We start from the raw sequence: 26,022 nt of genomic DNA, 5'->3' as shown, positions 1-26,022 counted from the left end.
GCTATACAATAAGCACACTGATATTCAGTGTCTAACTCATTATTAACTTTAGCCCGGACTACAGTTAATATATTAGGCTGCAGTAAACAATTTTTACATAACTAAGGAAGCAGGTTACAAAACCTATATATGAGTAATTCTACCACAAGATCTGAAGGCAATCAAAAACGCTAAGAATAACACTATTATTAAGTACCACATAATAGATCTGGGGAAGCAAAAGGAAAGCAATTTAAGTATCTTGAAAGCACTACTCAAAATTATTATATTTCTATATATAGACAATAACCTCTTTTCAGCTGTAAAATATATTTTGATCTGGATTTGGCTTGCATATTTATCACTACACAGCTCTTCTTAGCAGGTGGCTATAGGTAATAATATCCAATGTGTGTATTCCTGTACATATTTATAATATCTCAAAGGCACATTACTTCATTTACAGGATACAGGCCAGCAGAACTTTAGTTGTTTTTAATGTGGTTTCACATTGGGCCCTAATTTTAAATTTGCCTTAAAAAAAGTTATATTTTATCCGTTCTACAAATCTCTCTCACAAGTCCAGGCTAAGAGTGCTATTAGTGCAGTCTATCTTGAGGGTTTTTACTCATTAGTATGTATTGTTCCCATACTGCACAGCACCACTTTTCTGTTTAAATTATATATTGAGACAACCAAATAGAAAGTTTCTAAACTACTATAATTAAGGAATAGCTAGCCATAGTGGTGCCACTGTACTTTCGTTGTGTATAACATTTATTATAGTGTTTGTGATGCGGGGGGGCTCGGTTTAGGGGTTATCAGGTAGTTTATGGGTTGTAGTGTACTTTTTATCACATTAGTTATGAGTTTTATGTTACAGCTTTGTAGCGTAACACTCATAATTACTGACTTTAGATGGCGGTATGGATCTTGTCATTTTAGAGTATAACGCTTGCTTTTTAGCCTCCCAGAAAAACTCGTAATACCAGCACTATGGGAATCCCATTGAAAAACGGCATTTTACGAGTGCGGTACTGACGTTGCGTTACAGGCTGAAAGGCTTGCGGTACACCTATACCGACAAGACTTGTAATGGCTGCAGTGCTGTTTTAACACTGAAAATATCATATTTTTAGCGTTAAGAGCCGTAACGCGCAACTCGTAATCTAGCTGATACATAGTTATTGAACTGCAATTTCTGCGTATTCTCCTGAACTGACTAAAAAGTATATTAGGCTTCCAACTTTTAAGATGGTTACTAGAAAAATGCAAAAAATTGTTGCTATCAACATTTTTGAAGTAGGTGGAGGATTATACACAACCATCCTGATCCCATTCCAGAATAACATCTAAAAACTATTTTTACGGGTTGTATATTGTATGTAAATGAAAATCCCATCTCATTAGCATTTAGATTATTCACAAACTTTATGATTACATCTCTCAATCCCTGCCAAATAAAAATTAGGTTATCAATGTAACGGCCATAGAATACCACATTCTCCCTTCAGTCTGACTGATAAATTAACTTTTCTTTGAAAACACCCATAAATAAATTCACAAAACTGGGGGCGAATCTGGTACCCATGGCCGTACCTTTTATTTGCAAGTAGTGTTCATCCAGAAATTGAAAATAGTTATGGGTTAAAATAAATTCTATTAGTTCTAATATGAACTCTTGTTGTATAGTGGGAAAATATATATCACTTTCTAAATAAATGTTAACTGCTTGTATACCCAGTGTATGGTCTATATTTGAGTACAGGGCACCCACATCGCACGTTAACCACATATAGTCATTAGTGATGTCGCAAACCTAAAATGTCCGGTTTGCGAACGGGGGACTCGAACTTCCGGTATTGTTCGCGAACCCGCGAACCGCGTGAACCACCATTGAATTCAATAGGCAGGCGAACTTTAAAACCTACAAGGACTCTTTCTAGCCACAATAGTGATGGAAAAGTTGTTTCAAGGGTACTAACACCTGGACTGTCGCATGCTGGAGGGGGATCCCTGGCAAAACTCCCATGGAAAATTACATAGTTTATGCAGAGTCTGCTTTTAAGCCATAATGGGCCTAAATCAACTAACATTCCCAAATTGTTTGCAATAACGTTCTTTAAAACATCAGTTATGATGTCGTATCTATCAGGTAGTGTAAGGGTTACGGCCGCATCACAGTGACAGAGCAAACTCCAAGTGTTACGCACCACAATCAACCGCAAAAGTCCACTTGCACAACCACGAGATAGATAGATTTGATAGATAGATACATAGATAACATAGCTCAATCGATGCAATATACATATGATCGATACACTGTACATAGCTCAATAGATGCAATATACATTCGATCGATACGAATTACATCGATCAATAGATGCAATATACATTTGATAGATAAGAATGTTATCGAATCAAAGATGCAATATACATTTTATAGATACGAATGACATCAACCAAAATATGTAATATACATTTTATAGATACGAATTACATCGATCAATAGATGCAATCTACATTTGGAAGGCAGTAGAAAAGTGCAATTCTAGGGCACGAGCAAACTGAGGATTAAGATCAACAATCAAGATTTTTTTAATTTTAATTAGCAACTATACTGTGACAACAATTATGATTGGTGTAAATAGTTGGTAAGACGACCTGGCACAAAAGGCTGGCAGGCAGGAGGTAAATGCAATTCAAGGACACTAGGAGACTGAATACTGACAGTCAAAACAGTGATGATTGACAATTTTTGCAATACTGTTAAAAGAAATATGATTGCTGGCAATAATTGGCTAGGTGGGCCTGGCACACAGCAGGCTGCAAGGCAGGAGGAAAGTGCAATTCAATGGCACCAGCAAACTGAGGATTCACAACAACTATTACCAAAAATTAAAATTTTTAATTATTAAGAATACTGTGACAACAAATATGATTGGTGTAAATATTTTTCAAGTAGGCCTGGCACACAGGCTTGGAAGGCAGTAGAAAAGTGCAATTCTAGGGCACGAGCAAACTGAGGATTAAGATCATCAACAATCAAGAATGTTTTAATTTCAATTAGTAACTATACTGTGACAAAAAATTATGATTGGTGTAAATAGTTGGCAAGACGGCCTGGCACAAAAGGCTGGCAGGCAGGAGGTAGATGCAATTCAAGGACACTAGGAGACTGATTACTGACAGTCAAAACAGTGATGATTGACAATTTTTGCAATACTGTTAAAAGAAATATGATTGCTGGCAATAATTGGCTAGGTGGGCCTGACACACAGCAGGCTGCAAGGCAGGAGGAAAGTGCAATTCAATGGCACCAGCAAACTGAGGATTCACAACAACTATTACCAAAAAATTTAATTTTTAATATTAAGAATACTGTGACAACAAATAAGATTGGAGTAAATATTTTTCAAGTAGGCCTGGCACACAGGCTTGGAAGGCAGTAGAAAAGTGTAATTCTATGGCACGAGCAAACTGAGGATTAAGATCAACAATCAAATTTTTTTTAATTTTAATTAGTAACTATACTGTCTGTGACAACAATTATGATTGGTGTAAATAGTTGGCTAGACGGCCTGGCACAAAAGGCTGGCAGTGGCAGGCAGGAGGTAAATGCAATTCAATGGCACTAGGAGACTGAATATTTGCAGTCCAAAAAATTATGATTTTTATTTTTTTATATACTGTTACAAGAATTATGATTGGTGCCACTAATTGGCTAGTTGGGCCTGGCACACAGGCTGGCAGATATGAGTCGTGGATGGTAGGTAGGGCAGCAATTTAACACAGTATGCTGTGTGACAAAAACACAGGCCTGATAGAAAATTAAGTTAGATTACACTAGCAAAATATTTAAAAATTTTAGATTTTAATATTAAAATTATGTTAAGAAGTGCAATGCACATATGACTCTATGAGTGGTCGCACTGGCTGGCTGCTACGTAGGGCAGCAATTAACAACAGTATGTGTAAGTCAGATAGACAGTTAGACACAGGCCTGATAGAAAATAAAATTAGATTACACTAGCATAATGATTTAAAGACTTTTTTTGGGGAATTTAAAGAAAAAGGTTAAGCACATACATATGAGTCATGGCTGATAGCCTTGGAAGGGCAGCTATTAAAAACAGTAGGCTCTGTAAGTCAGATACACACACGCCTGATAGAAAATACTATTAGATTACACTAGAAAAATGATTTAACTTGTTTTTTTGGGTGGGAAATTAAAAAAAGGTTAAACACATATGAGTCGTGGCTCATAGACTAGGGAGGGCAGCAAGTAAATACAGTAGGCTCTGTATGTCAGCAAAACACACAGGCCTGATAGAAAATTATATTAGATTACACTATCAAACAAATTTAATTTTTTTCTTTTTTTTATATTTAAATTAAGGTGAAGAAGATATGAGTGCTGGGTGGCTGCCTGGCACAGACCAATTAACCAAAAGACTGAAAAAAAATGAGGTATATTAATGCTGAGTGAGCCTGACAGACACAGGCCTGATAGTAAATGTAATTAGATTACACTAGCAAAATAATTTATTTTTTTTTACATTTAAAATAATGTTATAAACGGATATTAACACTGGTGGCTGGCACAGAGCAATGAACCAGAGTATATGCTGTGTGACACAGGCCTGATAGAAAATGAAAAAAATTACACTAGCAAAATAATTACATTTTTTGGTTAGTTAAATTTAAACTAATGTTGTTAGGGAGATATCAGTGGTGGCAGTAATCACAGCATATGCTGTGAGCCTTAAACACATAGCCTGAAAGCCAGGCAAATGCTAATAAAAAAAAAAAAAACGAAAACGAAAAAAAAAAAAAACGGCACGAAATATAGCCCTAAAAAGGGCTTTTTGGGGTGCTATGCTTGCAGCAGAGATGAGTGGAGTCCTTCTGGACTGTAGTGGACACTAAATACACTAGCCTAGCTATGTTTTTCCTATTAATGTCAGGAGCAAAAACACAGCACGTCCTCTCATTAAGAAAGCAAGGTCGTTATGAGTCTAAAATGGCAGATTCCGAGTAGCTGGGAGGGTCTGTGAGGGAGTGTCTGATGTTGATTGGCTCTAATGTGTCAGACGGCAGTGACATAAAGGGTCAAAGTTTCCTCAATGATGACACATAGGGGCGGATCGAACATCGCCATGTGTTCACCCACAAACGCGAACGCGAACAAGCTATGTTCGCTGTGAACCGTTCACGGGCGAACAGTTCGGGACATCACTAATAGTCATTCCCTTTTTGTGTTTTGGATAATTTGATCAGAAGGTCAGTAGTATCTTTTATATTTGATGGTAGGATAATAACATATTTCTGTAAATAAAAATCCACATATTCTGATAATCTGTCAGTTATACTGTTAATCCTGACAATGATGGGTCTCCCTTGTGGTTTAAGAGGGTTTTTGTGTATTTTTGGCAAATTATAAAAAAATGGAATATTGGGGTAATCTGGAAGTAAATCATTTTTCTTTTTTTATTTAATATTCCTTTAGAGAAGCCCTGCTCTATAATAATTGTAAGCGATTTGCTAAACATAACTGTAGGATCTTCTCTAAGTTTACTTTAATATTCAAAGTTTTGTAAAATATGATTTGCTTCTTCTATGTAGTCATTATAATCCTGTTTTAGTGGTGGGAAGGTATACTGTGATGGGATTATGGTAATTTAGGGGTTAACTGCAGTAGAGGTCTGACAGTTAAGGGTTCACATAGTTTGGCAGGGGATGGTGCTTTTATTTATTTCTGGGGGGTTGTGCCAGCATTAGACATTGTGCTAGAGCCAACTACTTTGGTTGCGATCACAAAACAAAAAAATAACCAACTACTCACTGCAATTTAACCTTATGAGCTGCTCATTTGACTCCCCTGTGGTTAGATTCATTTGTGATGGGAGATTACATGATTTTGTTTATTAGTGGCTGGGGGTTTTCAATTGGCTAGACACTTATTCTTCTTTTTATTTTTATTTTTTATTTTTTAAGATTTATTTTTTTATTTTAGATAAAGGTGCATTAACAATACAATCAAACATTTTTGAGAATCATTATACATGGGTGGAATACAAACATTGCATAAGGTACAGAACGGCATATTATATGATTCTTAATGTTACAAGTATTAGTCCAGAATGCCTATCACAGGCTGGCAGACCACCCATCAGGAAATTATACCTTTATACACCAGATAAATCAGGAATATACTCTTTTAATATATTGCTTGACATGACGAGTTTCGCCATATCTAGTTACACTAGGAGCTCTATACTAGCTGCATTTGAACAAAAACAGAAATAAATAAATGGATAAGGGCAGAACATAAACAGAAAGAAATATAAATACTTATACAGATTATTAAGAGTGTAAATGCCAACACAAACAGGCTTTGCGCTGATACACCCTTCAGAAATAAAAATAAAGTACACTTGCTGGGGAGAGGAGTCATCCACTAGTGTAGTGAGGTGGGGGGGGGTATGAGCTGGGATAAGATGGGGAGGATGAAAGAGTAAGGGGGAGGGGGGCATCATTAGTATAGGAAGAGGGAAAGAGGTGATCCAGACTCTTCCAGGGCCCCCCCAAGACACAGTGGGGTCTCCTGGCTAGAGCATCTAGCGTATAGCAATAAAATTATTTACTGTACAGTTGCTTGTCGCTCCCACTTCTTAATGTTCATTCTGCGACAGGTACTTCTCCCATAGTTCCCAAATGAAACTAAAGGCTGCTGACTGGTTTCTCACTCTATAAACATAGTCTTCCATGAATTTGACATAGGTCAGGTATTCTACTACACCCTGCCATCTCGGGGGGAGCACTTTTTTCCAATTCCTAGCTATCAGCATTTTAACTGAGATGAGTAGGTACAGAAGTAGGGATCTCTTATGAGTAGGAATCTTCTTTAATCCCAAGTGCAGGAGAGCTAAACCAGGATTGGAAACCTCTGGTAGTTCAAGTCTGGAACATACATTTCTCAATTTAGTCCAGAGCGGCTTAAGTTTGGGGCAAGACCACCACGTGTGTAGTGGGGTACCCATCTCACAACACTCCCTCCAACAGGTGGGAGGATGGTCAGGGTTTAAGGCTTGCAGTTTGGTCGGGACAAGATGCCACCTAGAAATTATTTTAAAGTACAGTTCGTACATCGTAGTACAGTGTAGCACAGCTTTGGTCTTTGCTATGGCTTTAGACCATTCTACACCTACGTATGTAACTTTTAGTTCTGTTTCCCAGGCGATCATGTGTCTTGTCTTTGTGAGCACTGGGTCTCCTAAGAGAAATCTGTAGTATGTCGTGAGGGGTTTATAGAGCTGAAGACCAGTTTTCCATCTGGCCTCCCAGATTGTGGGGTTTCTAACTTTATCCGTCAGAAATCCCCAAGCTTTCAGATCTCAGTCTTAAGAGCTCGAACTCGAGATGGCATGGGAGATCAAATTTAGTCACCATATCTTGGTGCGATAGGACACAGTCACCCATGAAGAAATCTCCAACTGTGGAGATCTCCAATTGTTTCCAAATGTTTATTTGCACATTGGGAAGGCCTTGTAGAAGGGGGATTATGGGATAGGTAGGGGAGGGGTGGGAGGCAATCAGCAAGCTATGTCGCAATTTATACCACACCATCTGGCATCCCCTGACCAGTTGATTGAAGATGGTAAAATGTGAAGTTAGGTGGGAGGGGAACCATAATAGGTCAGAAAGGTCCATATACGCCGGGAGAGAAGTTTGTTCCAGCATCCTCCACCTTGTGGGCTCAAGATCCTGTCTCCATGCTGAGACGTGGGATATCATGGCAGCCTCATAATACAAACTGATGTTTGGATGGCTCAGACCCCCTAGCTCTAGAGGGGACTGCAGTATGGCAGCCGCAACTCTAGGTCTCTTGTTGTTCCAGACGTAGGTATTAAATAAGGCTTGGAAGCTCCGCAGCAACCTCATCGGGACCGAGAGAGGAATACATCTCATAAGGTATGTCAATTTGGGAAGAACCATCATCTTTAAAGCGGCAATTCTCCCCATCCAGGAGATTTCAGGGTTCTGTCTATCTCCTTCAAGAGAGCGTAGTAGTTCTCCTGGAGAACAGTGTCCCTGTTATGAGACAGGAACACCCCCAGATGCCGTATCCCCTTAGTTGACCATTTGAAGAGATATTGTTTTCTAAGAGCCCGCTGCTCATTTTGGTCAATATGTATCATGTAGGCTTCTGTTTTGGCAACATTGATTTTATAGTTTGAAATTTCACTAAAGGAGTCAATTAAGGCCATCAAAGATGGAAGTGTGTGGGTCGGTTCTACTATAAATAGTGTGAGATCGTCCGCAAATAACAAGTGCAAAGAGGAGCGGAGACAGAGGACACCCCTGTCTGGTTCCATTGTTTTTTCAAACAAAAACCAAGTCCCCTTGCCACCGCTGTCGGGGAAGTATATAACGCTTCTACCACTTTACAAAAGGAGTGCGGGATGCCAAAAATCCTCAGGGTTTCAAACATATACTCCCACCTCACCCTATCGAACGCCTGTTCAGCATCTAACGACAGGGTGAGAAGGGGCAGTCCCATATCATTTGCTTCCATAAAGATGTTCAATAACCTACGGGTATTGTCAGTACCCTGTCGTCCCTGCACGAATCCCACCTGATCCAAATGAATTATAGAGGGTAGATGCCGGCCCAATCTAGTCACAAGAATTTTTGAATAGATCTTAATATCAACGTTAATTAAGGAGATAGGTCTATAACTCCCACATTCAGTAAGGTCCTTCCCCTCCTTAGGGATGGTCAAGGTATTTGCTTCTAAAAATTCTTGGAGCAGGCTACCTTCCTTGGCCATTCCACTGTATAGGCGAAGGAGCAATGGGGATAGCAGTGGGGCAAAAGTACAGTAGAATAAGGACGTAAAGCCATCCGGGCCCAGGGCTTAATGAGGCTTAAGGGTTAGGATTGCTGTTTTTACCTCCTCCAAAATAAAAGGGCTCTCTAGATCATCCACGGAGTCCTCACCATCTCTCTACTGGGTATTGGTTTGTTGGGACTATTATCAAGGCCATAAAGGGAAGCATAGTATTCTGAAAACGCCTTGCAAATCTCTTTGGGCGAGCGGACTATCCCTTGATTTGATCTAATAGCAGGGACTCTGCTTTGCGCAGCTCGGTTTCTAAGTTTGCGTGCTAAAAGCCTGTCAGCCTTATTCCCATTGCTATAGTAGAGCTGTTTAAGCCTGAATAGATTAGACTGCACTTTTAAAAGCTCACGTTTATTGATTTCTGATCTAATGGTGCCCTCCTGAGCAGCAAGGGCGAGATCAGGAGTTCTTTTATTTGCTAGTTTGAGGCGTCTAAGCTCTGCATATAATTTTGCAAGAAAGGCCTTATTGTTGGCCTTCCATTGGGCACTTTTTTGTAGAAAATGGCCTTTCAAATAAGCTTTGAGAGTAGCACACACTATTTCAAGACTCGTATCTCCCATGTCATTGAGTCTCAGGAAATCAAGTATAGTTTCTGTCAATCAAGGGACCTTAATCTCAGCGAGACAATGGTCCGGGAGCCTCCAGGGAGACCTACAGTCTGGAGGTTGCAGAAGCGAGAAATGAGCACTCACTGAATTGTGGTCAGACCAGGGGCAAAGTCTAATTCATGGGGTATTAAATTTGTCAAGAGCCCAGGAATCACATAGTAGGTAATCTATCCGTGCATAGGAATTATGTGGTTTTGAGTGGTGTGTATTATCTCGTTCTGTGGGGTCCAAACACCTCCACACATCAAACAAACTATACTGGTACATAAGCTTACGAAAAGCATTGGATTGTATAGTTATATTTCGGTCAATTGGATGGGTTTCCCTAGTTTTCTTGTCTAATATCGGATCCCACACAAGATTAAAGTCCCCACCCATAAGAACATGCCCTCTCTTGAGTTCATCTAATATGCTCAAAAACTTCCGTAAGAAGGGGATTTGTCCCGTGTTAGGGGCATAGATGGAGGCTAGTGTGCAAAGAATCCCATTCAGAGTGCAGATCATGATGAGATATCTATCCTCTGGGTCCCGCTACATGTGGTCAATCTTGCAGCAAACATCCCTGTGTATCAATATGGTTACGCCTCTCTTTTTTTTAGTAAAAGAAGCTGTTTCACAAATCTGATAGAGAGGTGAGCCTCAGGGTTGTCTAGATTCTCTCTCCCAATGAGTCTCTTGTAAGAATACTAAATGTAGTCTATGTGCAAGTAAGTAATTGTATAAGAGACTCCTTTTAGTGGGGGAGTTGAGCCCCTGAGCATTCAGGGTGGCCACCGTAACAGGGGCCATTCGTCTAAGAGACTGTCGCATCCTGGAGGGCACTACTTCTAATTGGGAAATTAAAGTGTCGGGGAGAGTTGCAACTATGGAGAGGAGGGCTAAGCGGACAGGCAGTGATGGGTTAGTAGAGGAATAGGGAGGGAGGGGGAAGGAAGCAAGTAGGTACTATAGTAAGGTGTTGGGGGGTTTCCCCCTAGGCCCTGCTGCCCGTTATTTCTGAAAAAATACTAAACTTTCTAGAGCTGTCTAGTGTATAGCGAAGTGTACAATATACACTATCACAATGAGTGGTCTCTCAGGCGTTGCCAAGAGGACACAACTATATAAATGTGGGGGGAGGAGGCTGGCATAAGAAGCCAAGCCCCAGTCAGCAAGTTTAAATCGCACTATATTTTATCTCCTTAGGAGTGATTAGATTGGACGTTTGATATTATATAGAGTAATAATTCTGTAGTTTTCCCTTCCATTTAACCAACAGGACCAGCGGTCAAACCAAATCTTCAACACAGCATGTGGGTTAGATATAATAGCAAGCTAAAGCTATGACTTAATATGCCACCGGCACCGAGGGGAACAGATGGGAATACTTGACATTGTCTATTCTTTATGAGGTGTCTACATGAACTGTCATTTTCTATGCCATTGTGTAGGGAGGAAGCTAATTTTATGCCTTATCTTATGCCTTATATACCTGATGAAACTATCACCTCTACACGTGTACTCATATAACATTCAACACAGTAGCTAAACATAATAAAACAGTCTAAGAAAAAACATAACATAACAGCAATATTGGATGACCACTCCCTCAGTATACTTTTTTAAGGCGGTTGGTTATGGCGCACCTCAAAATGAATTAATGATGGTAAAGTAGGTAGCATTATGTTACTAGTGGTCAGGTACCATTATATCTACAGCTTACATAAGGGGTGTTACTAGTAAAGAGGGAGGAAAGGGCAGAAAAATAGTCATCATGTCAGAAAGAACCCTATATATTGCGACCATATGGTCTCAGTGGAGGGGCAAACTTATAAGGGCGCTAAGCAGATCTTATCTCTAACATTGTTCTCAAAAGGTATAGGTCTTGTCTGCTTTAATTACTGTCTGCTTTAATTACTGTATATATAATATTTTTTTAGTGTCTATGTTAAGAGAGGCGCTCAGAAAAGAAGAAGAGGGGGGTGAGGAGGAGAAAAGGAGAGAGAGGAGTAGAGAGCAATGATAAACATGAGAAACACATTGAATAAGCTGGAACCATCTCACCCATCATCTTGTACATCTGGCACAAAGGGATCAGTCTCTTAAGTGAGAGTCATCTCTCAATCTGCAGTCCAAAAGATAAAAAGACAACCAACAGTTCACCTCTCAATGGTTCAGCTGCTAGAGTCCCGCACTGAGAGGCTCCCATCTTGCCATGACAAACTTGGCCTTTGAGTGCTCCTAGATCTCTGGGGTAGGGGACCTAAGCCCTCAGGCCCCTCTCAGGTTCAGTAATAGGTCTAGTCTCAGCTGAATCTTGAGGTAGAAGTCCCCATCTCTGCAATAACTCTCGAGCCTGTTGTGGAGAAGAGGCCACAAACTGTTGTCCATCCTTGTTGATGTACAGCTTAACAGGAAACCCCCATCGATACTTAATGGATTTTTTTCTCTCAGAACTTTAGTGAAGGGCTGGTAGTGTTGACGGAGTTGGAGGGTGTGCGGGGAGGGGTCTTGATAAACCTGTATCTCAGCATACTTCTCTAGGAGCGTCGTAGGACCTGCCAGAGTCTTTAGCAACCTTTCACAAAAGGTATAATAATGAAGTTGGGCTATAACATCTCTGGGTCTATCCCCTTCAGCTGCTTGCGGTCTCAATGCTCTGTGTGCTCTGTCTATGAACATTTCTTTGTCAGTTCCAGAGCCCAGGATGGCTACAAACATTTTGTGTAGATATTTTTCTAGATCTTGTGGGAGGACAGTTTCAGGAATACCTTTTACCCTGATGTTATTGCGCCGGGTTCTGTCTTCAAGATCTGCAAGTTTAACTTCTAGATCTGTAATTTGTTCCACCAGCCCTTGTGAATAGCTGAGTAAGTTGGAGTGATCTACCATCAAGTCTTCTTGTTTGCGCTCTAAAGCATCAGTCCTCTCGCCAATTGTCGCTATATCTCTCTTTAGATCAGCGTGGCCTTTTTCAAATTTCTTAGAAAGGGAGTAATGATGCGTGGCTAAGAGTGATTTGATAGAGTCCATCAAGTTATTATCTGCAGCGGTATCTTTATGTGGTAACCGCCCTGTAGATTGAGTTAAGGCCGCTCTAATATATGTTTCGCTGAGACCTCATCCTCTGAACCAGTTTGTTGTCTGGGAGTAGGTTGGCTGAAGTGATCAACCGCTGTTCTCTTTGGAGTAGTATGGGGTTTTTGTTTTCTCTTGAATGATTGAGGCATTTTATGTTTCGGCATATGTAGTGACATATAATGAGTAAAAATATAGCACTATGATGAGAATCTCTTAAAAGCTGACTGGGGCTTTGGCACTATGGTGCTGTTCACATAATCATGGTCTAATCATGACCTGATCTCAATCAGTGCTGAAGAAAGTTTCCGTGATCAGGCTGGCTACACCAGGAAGTCCTGAGTAGTGTATTGCCTCAGTTGGGTCTGTTTTCAGGCCCTAGGTCCCTCCTCTAGGGAGTTGTTCCCTCAGGATGATGTAGGGGCAGGAATGAGGGTATGACCTGCGGGCAATCAGGGCCGGCGGGAAAGGGAGAGGAGAGACCCGTGTTCCAGTACAGTCAGATGAGTGAGGCAGGGGGGGGGGGGGGTCCAAGCTTTGGTATGACCTAAGCTATATGGATGTCTTAGAATATAATATCCATGGTCATTTGAGAAAGAGTGTAGCCAGGCAGAATCAAAACTCCTCTGCAGCAGCCAGCCTAGATATAATACAGTTTTTCTTTTTTTTTTCTCCCCCCTTCTATACCCCCCAATAAGCCCCACAAGTCCTCCTTAAAAACTGGGGTTGATGATAATTAAGATAGTATTAATGCAGAGAGATCTCACCGCAATCCTTGCTGGGGCACTTTCTATATATCGGTCTAGCTAATGGCATCCTCTGTGACTCCGGATCTGAGGCTGATAGATTGATAGCTGCAACCGTGAGCAGCCCAGAAACAGATGGCCGCCTCTGTCAAAATATAACCCAAACTAGTAGGCACCAGTCTAGATCTTGGTCTCTCAGACCCACAAACAGGAAGCCGGTACCTTGTCGTGGCAAGTCAGAGCAATTCAGGCTCAGTGAGGTCCTTAAGCATCTACTTCAGGGGGAAAGGGAAGATGGCAGCTTTTTGCACCACTCTGGCTACCGCTTCTCTCCAGGGCCCTCTGGTATGTCTCGGTTATTTACATGCGGGAGCTCCAGCCGACTCATCACCACTCTGTCACCTGGCCTCAGAAGACTACAAGGAGGCTTAATGATTGTAGAGCCCTCCGCTGGCCTCAATAGAATCATAAGTGAAGTTAGGTGTAGGACGTGTCAGGGATCCCTTCAGACTCGTATCTCATTACCTGCTATGTCAGCAGCCACTGTAGCTCCGGAGTGGAGCCCCGACCCTCCGGAGCCAGTTGCAAACAGCTGTTCTGATCAGTTAGGTTGCAGGGCCATAGAGGAACAGTATATCCTTGTCGCACACCAGCCTCACAAGCTAGAAGCAACTCTTATGGAAACTCAGTTCTATTAAATGTTTGTTACGAGTCAATACCCCATAGGTTTAGGGACACAGAGCTGGGGTTGGTAACGTTAATATCAGGTCTTTTAACTTGAAAATTATACTTATGTCAGAATTTCCCTCCGGAGCTCTCTCTTGCTGCGACTGCTCAGTTAGGCAGTTAACTCCATCCCCCTCTTCTTTTTATTTTTATTATGAAATCACAAGCTTTCTGATAAATAAAGATTAATGGAGTAATTAATTAAATTAGCATTTTACGTTTGCCTTTGTGGTCATGTTGGATTTTTGGGGATTTTTCTTTTTATTTTATGACTTTTTGGTTTACTAAACTATGATAATGTATTTCCTTGTAACACCTACAAAATTCCAAAGAAGCATTATTTTCTTACTTGTTCTAATTGTATTACTATAAAGTAAATATCTTCGCACTCAATAAATGCTAAAGATAGTAATATTAAAGAGACATGAAACTTAAAATGTTTCATTCATGATTGAGATAGAATTAAACAACATTCCAATTTATTTCTATTATTTAATTTGCTCCATTCATCAGATATTCTTTGTTAAAGAAATACACATGCACATGGGAGAGCCAATCACAGGTGGCATCTATATGCAGCCACCAATCAGCAGTTACTGAGCCTATTTAAATATTATATTCAACCAAGTATATCTAAATCATGAAAGAAAAAAAAGTGGGTTTCATGTCCCTTTAAGTAACCATGTAAGGCCTACTTTTTTATTGAGGTTTTATTCAGGCATACACAATAAATTGCAATAATAAAACAGGAACAATGCAGGTTAAATGCTTAACACATTCTAGAGTGGTTAACTAAGGTACAGAAATTTCTTACGGCTAGATTATGAGTTTTGCGGTAAGAGCAGCTCGGTACTAACTAGCAAGTTATTTCCACCGCTCACCTCCCTATAGCGCTGCTATTACAGGTTTGCAAAAACCAGGCGTTAGCAGGCAATATTGCAGCGTTGAGCAAAATAGAGCTCCATACCGCACTCAAATACCAGCGCTGCTTTGAGCTGGTTTTACGTGCTCGTGCACGATTTCCCCATAGACATCAATGGGGAGAGCCGGCTAAAAACAAGCCTAACACCAGCTATAAAGGAGCGTAAAGCTCCGTAACACAGCCCCATTGATTCCTATGGGGAAACCAAATTTATGTTTACTCCTAACACCCTAACATAAACCCTGAGTCTAAACACCCCTAATCTGCCACCCCCAACGTCACCGCCACCCACCTACACTTATTAACCCTTAATCTGCCGCCCCCAATGTCGCCGCCACCCACCTACATTTATTAACCCCTAATATGACGCCCCCAATGTCGTCGCTACCTACCTACACTTATTAACCCCTAATAGGCCGCCCCCAATGTCGCCACCACCTACCTACACTTATTAACCCCTAATCTGCCGCCCTTAACATCACCACCACCTACATTACACTTATTAACCCCTAATCTGCTGCACCCAAAGTCGCTGCATAGATGCTAAAGTTATTAACACCTAAACCTAACCCTAAGTCTAACCCTAACCCTAACACCCACTAACTTTAATATAATTAAAATAAATCTAAATAAAAATTAATATCATTAACTAAATAATTCCTATTTAAAACTAAATACTTACCTGTAAAATAAACCCTAAGCTAGCTACAATATAACTAATAGTTATATTGTAGCTATCTTAGGTTTTATTTTTATTTCACAGGCAAGTTTGTATTTATTTTAACTAGGTAGACCAGTTAGTAAATAGTTATTAACTATTGATTGCATCAGCCAATAGGATTTTTTCACCTTTAATTCCGATTGGCTGATTCTATCAGCCAATCAACTGAATTCTATCAGCCAATCGGAATTCAAGGGACACCATCTTGGATGACGTCATTTAAAGGAGAATTCTTGAAGAGTTGAGGAAAGAAGAGGATGCTCCACGCCGGATGTCTTGAAGATGGAGCTGCTCCGTGTCAGAAGGATGAAGATAGAAGATGCCGTCTGGATGAAGACTTCTGCTGGCTTCGTTGTGGATGGATGTCCAGTCTTCAAAAACTGTAAGTGAATCTTCGGGGGTTAGTGTTAGGTTTTTTTAAGGTTTTATTGGGTGGGTTTTATTTTTAGCTTAGTGTTTGGGCAGAAAAAGAGCTAAATGCCCTTTTAAGGGCAATGGCCATACAAATGCCCTTTTCAGGGCAATGGGGAGCTTAGGTTTTTTAAGATAGGATTTTATTTTGGGGGTTTGGTTGTGTGGGTGGTGGGTTGTTGGGGGGTTGTTTGTATTATTTTTTTACATGTAAAAGAGCTGATTTATTTGGAGCAATGCCCCGCAAAAGGCCCTTTTAAGGGCCATTGGTAGTTTATTGTAGGCTAGGGTTTTTTTTATTTTGGGGGGGCTTTTTTATTTTGATAGGGCTATTAGATTAGGTGTAATTAGTTTAAATATTTGATCATTTCTTTTTTATTTTGTGTAATTTAGTGTTTGTTTGTTTTTTTGTAATTTAGTTAATTGTATTTAATTAATTTAATTTATTTAATTGTAGTGTAAGGTTAGGTGTTAGTGTAACTCAGGTTAGGTTTTATTTTACAGGTAAATTTGTATTTATTTTAGATAGGTAGCTAGTAAATAGTTAATAACTATTTACTAACTATTCTACCTAGTTAAAATAAATTCAAACTTGTCTGTGAAATAAAAATAAAACCTAAGATAGATACAATGTATCTATTAGCTATATTGTAGCTAGCTTAGGTTTTATTTTACAGGTAAGTATTTAGTTTTAAATAGGAATTATTTAGTTAATGATAGTAATTTTTATTTCGATTTATTTTAATTATATTAAAGTTAGTGGGTGTTAGGGTTACACTTAGGGTTAGGTTTAGGGGTGAATAACTTTAGTATAGTGGTGGCGATGTTAGGGACAGCAGATTAGGGGTTAATAACAGTAATGTAGGTTGCAGCGATGTTAGGGACAGCAGATTAAGGGTTAATAATATTTAACTAGTGTTTACGATGCGGGAGTGCAGCGGTTAATATGTTTATTATAGTGGTGGCAATGTCTGGAGTGGCAGATTAGGGGTTAATAATTTTATTTTAGTGTTTGCAATGTGGGAGGGCCTCGGTTTAGGGGTTTATAGGTAGTTTATGGGTTTTAGTGTACTTTGTAACACTTTAGTAATGAGTTTTATGTTACGGCTTTGTAACATAAAAGCCAGAACTACTGACTTTCAGTTTACGGTACAGATCTTGACGGTATAGGCTGTACCGCTCACTTTTTGGCCGGAGAGGCAAACTCGTAATACCGACGCTGTGGAAGTCCCATTGAAAAAGTACTTTTTGAAAGCTACGGTAGTTACGTTGCGTTACGTAGTGAAAAAGAGCCATAATGATGCTTTTTCACTAATACCGCAAAACTCATAATCTAGCCGTTAATTAGCAGTATCATATGAAGAGTTTGAGAAATAGACTCACTAACCAACACATAGGGGTCAATTTATCAAGCTCCGTACGGAGATTGATGCCCCGTGTTTCCGCTCTGAGGTGGCGGACATAAAGCAAACCTATCGAATACGATCGGGTTGATTGACACCCCCTGCTAGTGGCCGATTGGCCATGATATATTGTAAACCTTCTAAAGTAAAGTTTTTCATACCCATTTTGGACCTCTCACAATGAAGAAATAACTAGAGTAACAAAAGATATACTAGCTTACAGAGACCAATCAGCCCTCATATGATAAACCTCTTTTTTTGTTTTGAAATTTTTTTTAATGCATGCAATCTCTCAGGATATTCAAGAAATAAGAACAGAAGCAGTGGAGAAACTAAAGAAAGCAGGAGTCATAAGAAGAGAATTATATAGCATGCACTGAGAGGAGCTATATGAGACAAATGTAGTATAATAGAACATTTCTTAGTTATCTTCCTCAGCTACAACTTACTAATTGAAGGGCTTTAACTGCAATCATTGAAAAAAGTTAAAAGAGAGAAACTGACTTCTCCCAAAGAAATAATGTAGCTTCTCTTGGACCACCTACTCTGATGTTCCATTGTTAATGGGGAATTTTATGAGAAAAATGATTGCATTATAGCAACATTGCATTAGATATTTAAGCAGTGAAAAGATATAATTCATTTAAATATCCTACTTACAGAGATGGTCATTCTGGGGCCAATTTATCAAATGTCTTGCGGACCTGATCCGACAGTGCGGATCAGTTCCGCAAGACCTCGCTGAATGCGGAGAGCAATACGCTCTCTGTATTCAGCATTGCACCAGCAGCTCACAAGCAGGGGGTGTCAATCAATTCAGAACAGGCGGACAGGGTTATGGAGCAGCAGTCTTTGAGACCGCTGCTCCATAACTTGTGTTTCTGGTGAGTCGGAAGATTTGCCAGAAACACGGAGCTTGATAGATAGGCCCCTATGTCTGAGAAGATTGAAATACAACACTTAAAATAAATAAGTTACACATTACTGGTGGGCTATATAAAGTGAATTGTTAGGAGACAACCGGAATGTGATTGTAATAAGAGTACCCAGTAAATAGTTAGGCAAGAATGAAATAAACAGACTTGAAGGTATTTGACATCATCTCACAAAAAGGATTTCTGGGTGGTCAAACTGATATGCTTGGGGGTTAGTAAATGAGTTTGGGGCATACTAGGACTTTATGACTGATATACAACCCTTCCCGCCATCCCGTCCACGGACAGCAGGACAGGACAAGAACTGCATCATAGGTGGTATAAGGAGCTTAGGGGAAGGGCATGGAAAACAATATGCCACAAAAAAGGGCAAGTGGAAGGCATATTATTATTATCAGGTATTTGTAGAGCGCCAACAGATTCCGCAGCGCTGATTGATAATACCAGGTAAAACCCTGACCTAAATCTCAAGTAACAAAAACAGTCTACGGTTAAATATGTCGGTCCCAAAGTACAATAATATATCTCATCATCATGATTAACTGAAAATACAAATATATATGTATGAACAACATACCCCTAGCAATACAAACTCTAGAGCTATCAGACTCCTGATTTTATCTGGAGAACTACTATAAGAAAAGGTGCAGACATTTAGCCCACTCCCATTTTCCACCTATCTAGAACACAAAACTTTTCTGCATAAGTACTGGCATAACAAGGGGGCAACATTAGAGAAAATGCTAATCATAGTTAAATTTAAAAATAGTTTTGCCGGGAGATAAGGGAGTCATGGGAAAAGTTTAGCATGTCTCACCATGTTGGAGACAACAACTGCCAAAAAACTGGTGAACAACGTACTTACCGTGTCTGGAGTCCCAAATGTAATTGAATGTGATAATGGAGCTGCATTTGTTAAAAATGTTATGAAGGAAATCTGCAAAATGGGTGGACCTGAAATATCACATACCTTACCATCCAAAGGTAGCAGGTCAAGTCGAACAGATGAACTGTAAAAAGAGGTTGCAGAACATGGATCACCCTTATGGAGAGGCCAATGCCATCCTGGACCAACTGGATGACCATTCCAGCACCATTAGCATTACAACCTGCAGCCATCACAGACGAGTGGATAAAAGAGCTTGCAACACACCTAGAAATTGTGCACAAAGCAGCAGCAGTAGAAGATAAGAATCAGTACCAGCAACACAAGACATGGAATGATGCCTCAGGAGATATAACTACATACCAGGCTGGGGACAGGGTTATGGTACAAAACCATGATGAACTTCTACCATAGGGTAGAGCAAGATAGAAGGGTCTATATACAGTTATAGATAGATAAGGACTGCGGTCTTCCTAATTGACCATGCAGAAAAAGGAGAAGTCTGGCTGCATGCAAGTCAATTAAAAAGATTTAAAAAAGACAAGGTTAGGGTCCCAGAAAACAACATGCCTTAGTAAGTATACATACACCATAAGACCTAGGAAATCATAATAGCTAGGTCAGGAAAATAAGGTGGGTGTAATTAAAGGCAGCAAATGATCATTCATTTTGGTGGATAGAGTATGTAGGTAGACAAATAATGATGAGTGATGAAAATGATTTTAATATTTATAGCATAAAGTTCCTATAAGTTTCTATACATTTCCTGTTTTCTATTTCTTATTTTTTAATCTTCTCTCTCTTCCACCCAGAGAAATACAGAAGAAATAAGAGGATGAGAAAAATATATGCCTATATTCACTAATGACAAATTATTAGTTTATGCACAGGTTCATCAGAAAATTGAGTTCAGTAGAAATGATACCTACCCAAGGAGGATGGAGGCTTTTTCTGGTAGAACTGATGAGTATAAACCATATTGGAATGGCAAGAGGGAGACCACCAATTAAACCAGAGGATACAGCATATAAGGGACCTATTTTAAAAGGAATAGAGGACAGATATATACAGGCAGATAGTTTTTTATTTGGCCAAATGAGTTAAAAGTAAAAGAAATGGTTGACTTACATTTGAATATCATGTTGCCAAATGATAGTATGGGGTTAGCTCTTAGGGCACCAATAAATGTGACCAAGGGACAAGAATGGAACTGGGTGGTTAGAAATGGTAAGGTAACAGCTACTGTAATATTTATAGATCGTGTGAAATTGATTTCAACCTCCCAAGGATACTATAAACATATTAATATCGTAGTAAGCAACATATCTTTAAATGAGGGTGGGGAATGTGATGTTGCCTGCATAGCTGCACATCCCAATAAAGAATTGAAATACAATCTTAACACTGGATAGGGGTGTGTATTAACAGTAGATTAAGTAACACTTTCAGTACAGAAAATGGAACATTGTGTAGATCAGATAAGAGTTCCGTGGCCTAAAAGGGGAATTATTGTATTCCCTACACATGAAACTGTGGTGCAAGGTTTGGGATGGACATATTACAATATAATGTTAGATTTTAATTATTTCATGATTTCTTTAAGGTGTTAAAGACAGCAGTGTGAATGGTTCAAAGGAAGGACACAGGAGATTATTGATGAGTGAACAGAAACAAAGAGAAGGAACAAGCGAGACACTATAGCAACAATCTTGGAAGGAGTCAGAACCAGATTTGGTGTGTGGAATTTAGCTGATATCATAGGACTTAATAGCAGAATTAACTCTTTGACAGATGGTTTTGACCATGCCATTAAAACAGGTGGATAGCCGACACACTTATTGTAGAGAAGTTGGGAGACAATGTAAATGACGTACACACAATTGCCCATAATTTACAGCTAGGGGAAGAGAACATTGCCGACATCTCAAACAGTATTAAGAAAGAAGAAATAGGAGCTGCCATGTTTTGCTCCTTGACCAGGAATATATTACTATCTGATCTGAAGGATACTATCAATGATATAAAAGAAAACAAATGTACAGGGAAACGTAATGCAACTAAGATCATAGCAATATTAAGGAAAAAAGGTGTGATAATTACAGATGAAATTTTAAAACATGCTTATATTGAGGGACCAGAACAATGGCTACCGCAAGAATCTGAATCTGGGAGAGTAGGACTAATCCTAGCATTTCCACGTTGGGAAAGAGAAGCAGAACCATTGAATTTTGTGCATAGCATTGGTACTTTTAGCCAAGGCACCTACAAGCAACATTTTCCTTTAAAAAGATTGGCAACCATTACAGAAGTAGAAATTGATGAAGGCTGTTGTAAGAAAGTTCAACATTGATGGCTATGTACCTGCACCTAGGAAACTAGAGACATTGAGAATGGATGGGTGCAGTTAACAAAAGCTGAGCTGGTACACAAGGTCATCCATATTGGAGACTGTTGCCATTCTGTTATTATTAGGGTAGGATAACCGGATATATAAATTATTTTATATAAAGATAGAGGAAAAATCACACAGGCACTTCTTGCTTCTATGTCTTTTATTATACTAGATTGCTTCTGCTTCCTATGTCAGGAGGAAGGAGGAGGTAGCAACATAAAATAAACTTTATTTACACTTCTGTTAACATACAATGTATATAGGCTACAACACTGTAAGAGCACTTTCAGTTTATTTCTCAACACCCCCACTTGCTCTCAAGTGTTTCATTTTGCATGTTTCCCCTTTTAAACATATTCATACATTACATGACTTACATTCCAAACATATAACTCAAAAACGTTTCTAACTTGAATTTTGTTGCAGGCTTTGTCATAACATTTGCTACCATCTTGTCAGTTGGACAATACTTAAGAACTATGTTACCTTCACTAATCACTGATCGAATTAAGTGGTACTTGAAATCAATGTGTTTACATCTCTGACGGCAAACAGGATTCCTTGAAAGAGCAATTGAACCCTGATTGTCTCCAAAGATTTGTATTGGTTCATAATGACACCCTTTATCCATTACTTTGAGTAACTGCATAAGGTACAGACTTTCCTGTGTAGTCACAGCCAATGCCATGTATTCAGCTACACATGTAGATAAAGCTACTGTGGGCTGTTTCTTTGATTTCCATGCAATCAGTGGACCATTCTTGGTTAGGCTAAAGCAGTATCTAGTCATACTCCTCCTGTCATTCACATCAGAGGCCCAATCGGCATCACTAAACGCCTCGAGTTTCAAGTTTTCACTACATTTTCTGTAGCACAACTCATAGTCAATAGTACGCTTTAAGTACCTCATCACATGCTTAGCTGTGGTTAGATGTTGTTCTGTTGGCTCAGATAAGTATTGTGACAGTTTACTGATTACCCAGCTTAAATCTGGCCTTGTACAGGTCATAACATACAGCAAGCTACCTACTGTCTCTCAATATTTTCTTGCATCTACTGGATCATTGTGATCATTTTGGTTTAGTTTTTGCCCACATGGTGTCGATCTGGGTTTACAATCTATCATTCCAAACTTCTCCAGAATCTTTAATATGTATCTCTTTTGGTTTATCTTTACCAAAATATCACTTTGTTCAAAATCAATACCTAGGAAATGTTTGATCCTTCCAAGTTCTTTCATCTTAAATTTTGCTGTAAGCATTTTTTTCACGTCAAGTACTGTTTCTTCATTGGCACCGATAATTAGATCATTAACCCATATTCACAGTATTACTCTATCATGTCCAAATTGTTTGACATATACACAGTGGTCTGCTGGATTTTGTTCAAACCTATTCTCATTTAAATAATCATGCAGCATCTTGTTCCAATTTCTACCTGATTTTTTTAGACCATACAATGACTTCTTCAATTTTAAAACTAGTTTCTCATTTTGTTTGCACTTTACATCAAATCCTACAGGTTGTTCCACATAAATCTCACCATCAATTGGGGCATGTAAGTAGGCTGTTTTCACATCCATTGAAAAGAGTTGTGGAGAAGAGAGAGCTCTGCACAACAAGTATACACTTTTAGCACTCTAAAGTCTAGATAAATAAATCACCCTTGGGTGATAATGTGAATCACAGAAATCATATGTAAATACTGTGGTACTTATGGGCAAGATAGATAGAAGAGAACTTAATTTAAAAATTAACTTTTATTGAATCGTTTAAAAAAATTCTCACATACATACACCACACAATTAAAACTACGACTAGAGGGATTTTGCATAGACGTGCCCTTCAGATAATGTATGCTATAAATATAGCGAATGAAGGTAGTAGTTATATATTCTGAGAGGTAAATTCTGTATATTGTCTGGCTTATATATAAGTGCCAGAACAATTCGGTATTCACCCAGAGATATTAGGACTACTGCCAGGTATAAACTCTTAACTGGTAAAGCACTGGGGTAAATGATCGTAAGTTATAGCGTTGCCTGAGAAATATAAGGCACTTGAGCAATAACACACTGTTAGCTACTGGAGTGGTAGTTAACATGGAGGGTAATAAATCTGAGAATTCTAAGTGACATAGACTGGCTGGTAATGTGAGTTTAATAAACAGTACTTGAATTAAAGCATATGATGTCTTTTAAACACTGAGCCCTCACAAGTGTGAAGCCTAATGCTGCATTAAGGTATTTATAGAGAACACATACATCTCATATTGACGATTGCAGTTAGTAAATAAAGGCTGGTATATTTAACATATGCCTCTTGCAGCATAAGAGCGATTAAACCTAATTCTTATTAGGGTAGGGCATAGCGTTAATTGAGTGTATACGTACAAAAGCAGTATAAAATAAATGCTGAGTATAGTGGTATTAAACCCACTAGGTAAATTCTTGTACTATGCTGAATACTTAGAATTAAGTCAGTGTGGCATACTTTCGTATGTCGGTAGTAGATGGTGTTATTGGTGTGGTATTGTACTGAATTCAGCCTGTTTCTTGATCACATGATCAGATAGAAAATTGTTCCACTAAAATCGGCACACCTATGAAATGATATATAGATACAAGCACCCGAGTAAAGTTAGTTCGTAAATAGGTATTATTGCACCCCTAATAATCACAGGGGGTAGCTTACTTATCAAAGGTAATTATGTTTGGAGGTACTTGAAAGAGATTCTAGTGTGCTGCAGCGGAAACTTTCATACACTTTTATATGTGGGGTTAACCATTTGCGACTTGTGTTGATTCGCACAGCGTGTGGATAAAAAGCTAAAATATATGCTTTAGTGATGCTAGAAGTAGTATTGATACGGCAAATGCTTAGCAAGTAAAAATATATACATTGTTTAACGTAGCAATTGATACAGAGAGATTTTGTGCACTGTAGCGATAGTATAAATACCCACACTTAAATCGTAGTTTGTAAATACCATTGGTTAACCCACACACATTTATTGTATGTGTGTCGGTCAGAGAGCAGAGAGTTGGATGGCAGTTATGTAAAATGAATTACCGGTTAGTTGACCAAATATGTGCGCCGCATATTAAGGCAGTAACTTGTAAACTAAATCAGTATGTCATTGGCAGGTATGGTTATAAGGCTGGTTTTAGGTTTGTTTAAATGCTGTGTAGAGTATGTCTGCTAGTAAGGCATTTGAATGAAATTGATGCCAGATATAAACCATATGACTGCTGCAACGAGCAATAACCCCAGTGTCAGTAAACATAGAATGATAAGAGTAGCTGAAAGGGACACGCTAATTGAACCCTGCTAGACGATTCCTAAAACACAGGAGCTCACTGGACTCCTCACCATTTCCCTAACATGTTTCGCCGCTTGTCGGCTTTGTCAAAGGGTGCGCACGCGGAGCGCGAAACTGGATTTAAATAACGTATGTGACTCAAAGTACAACCCCCGTGGTATGACATCACAGATTGCTGCTGAATGATATTCTGGGTCCTAGGTCCCGGAGTGTTCCATTTGATGTAACTGTATTGTTGGCAGTGAACAGTAATTGCAGGTGAAGTTGAATCTATATGTAAGAAAGACGTTATGATATGTAGATGTCATTATTGGAGACAGAAATCGTGACACATATCGGATATTAATCCTAATTGTAAAGAAAGGGTGTTACACCAAAAAAATAATTATACTATGTGTTTATACCTACTGTGACTTAATAAAAATCGACTTCACATAAGTGAAGATAGGGTGAAAAATGGATGTAAATGGTAATATAGCCACTTAAAGGGCCATAATACCCAAATGTTTAAACACTTGAAAGTGATGCAGCATAGCTGTAAAAAGCTGACTAGAAAATATCTCCTGAACATCTCTATGTAAAAAAGAAAGATATTTTACCTCAAAAGTTCCTCAGTAGCCACCTCCCATTGTAAAGGATTTCTAAGCAGCATTTTAGTGTGTCTGTCCTGGGACATCTGAAGGGATGAGCATCGTGCACTCTCATATTATTTCACCAATCAGGTAAAGGAAGTTTACTATGAAATCTCATGAGACATAAGTCAAATCTCATGAGATCACAGTAAGAGTTCATGACCTCACCACTGCTGATGCTGATTGGCTGCTGTTCATTTCTTCATTTTTTTTTATTTTTACCTGCAGCTGGGAGCAGCTGAGTATAACTTTTTACACAGAACTTACGCTGCTGAGCTGAGGAGATTGTGAGGTAAAATATCTTCCTTTTTTTCATAGAGATGCTCAGGTGATATTTTCCTGTCAGCTTTTTACAGTTATACTGCATCAGTTTCA

The sequence above is a fragment of the Bombina bombina genome, chromosome 3 (assembly GCF_027579735.1).
Source record: "Bombina bombina isolate aBomBom1 chromosome 3, aBomBom1.pri, whole genome shotgun sequence".
Lineage (NCBI taxonomy): Eukaryota > Metazoa > Chordata > Amphibia > Anura > Bombinatoridae > Bombina > Bombina bombina.
This window is presented reverse-complemented; position numbering follows the sequence as displayed.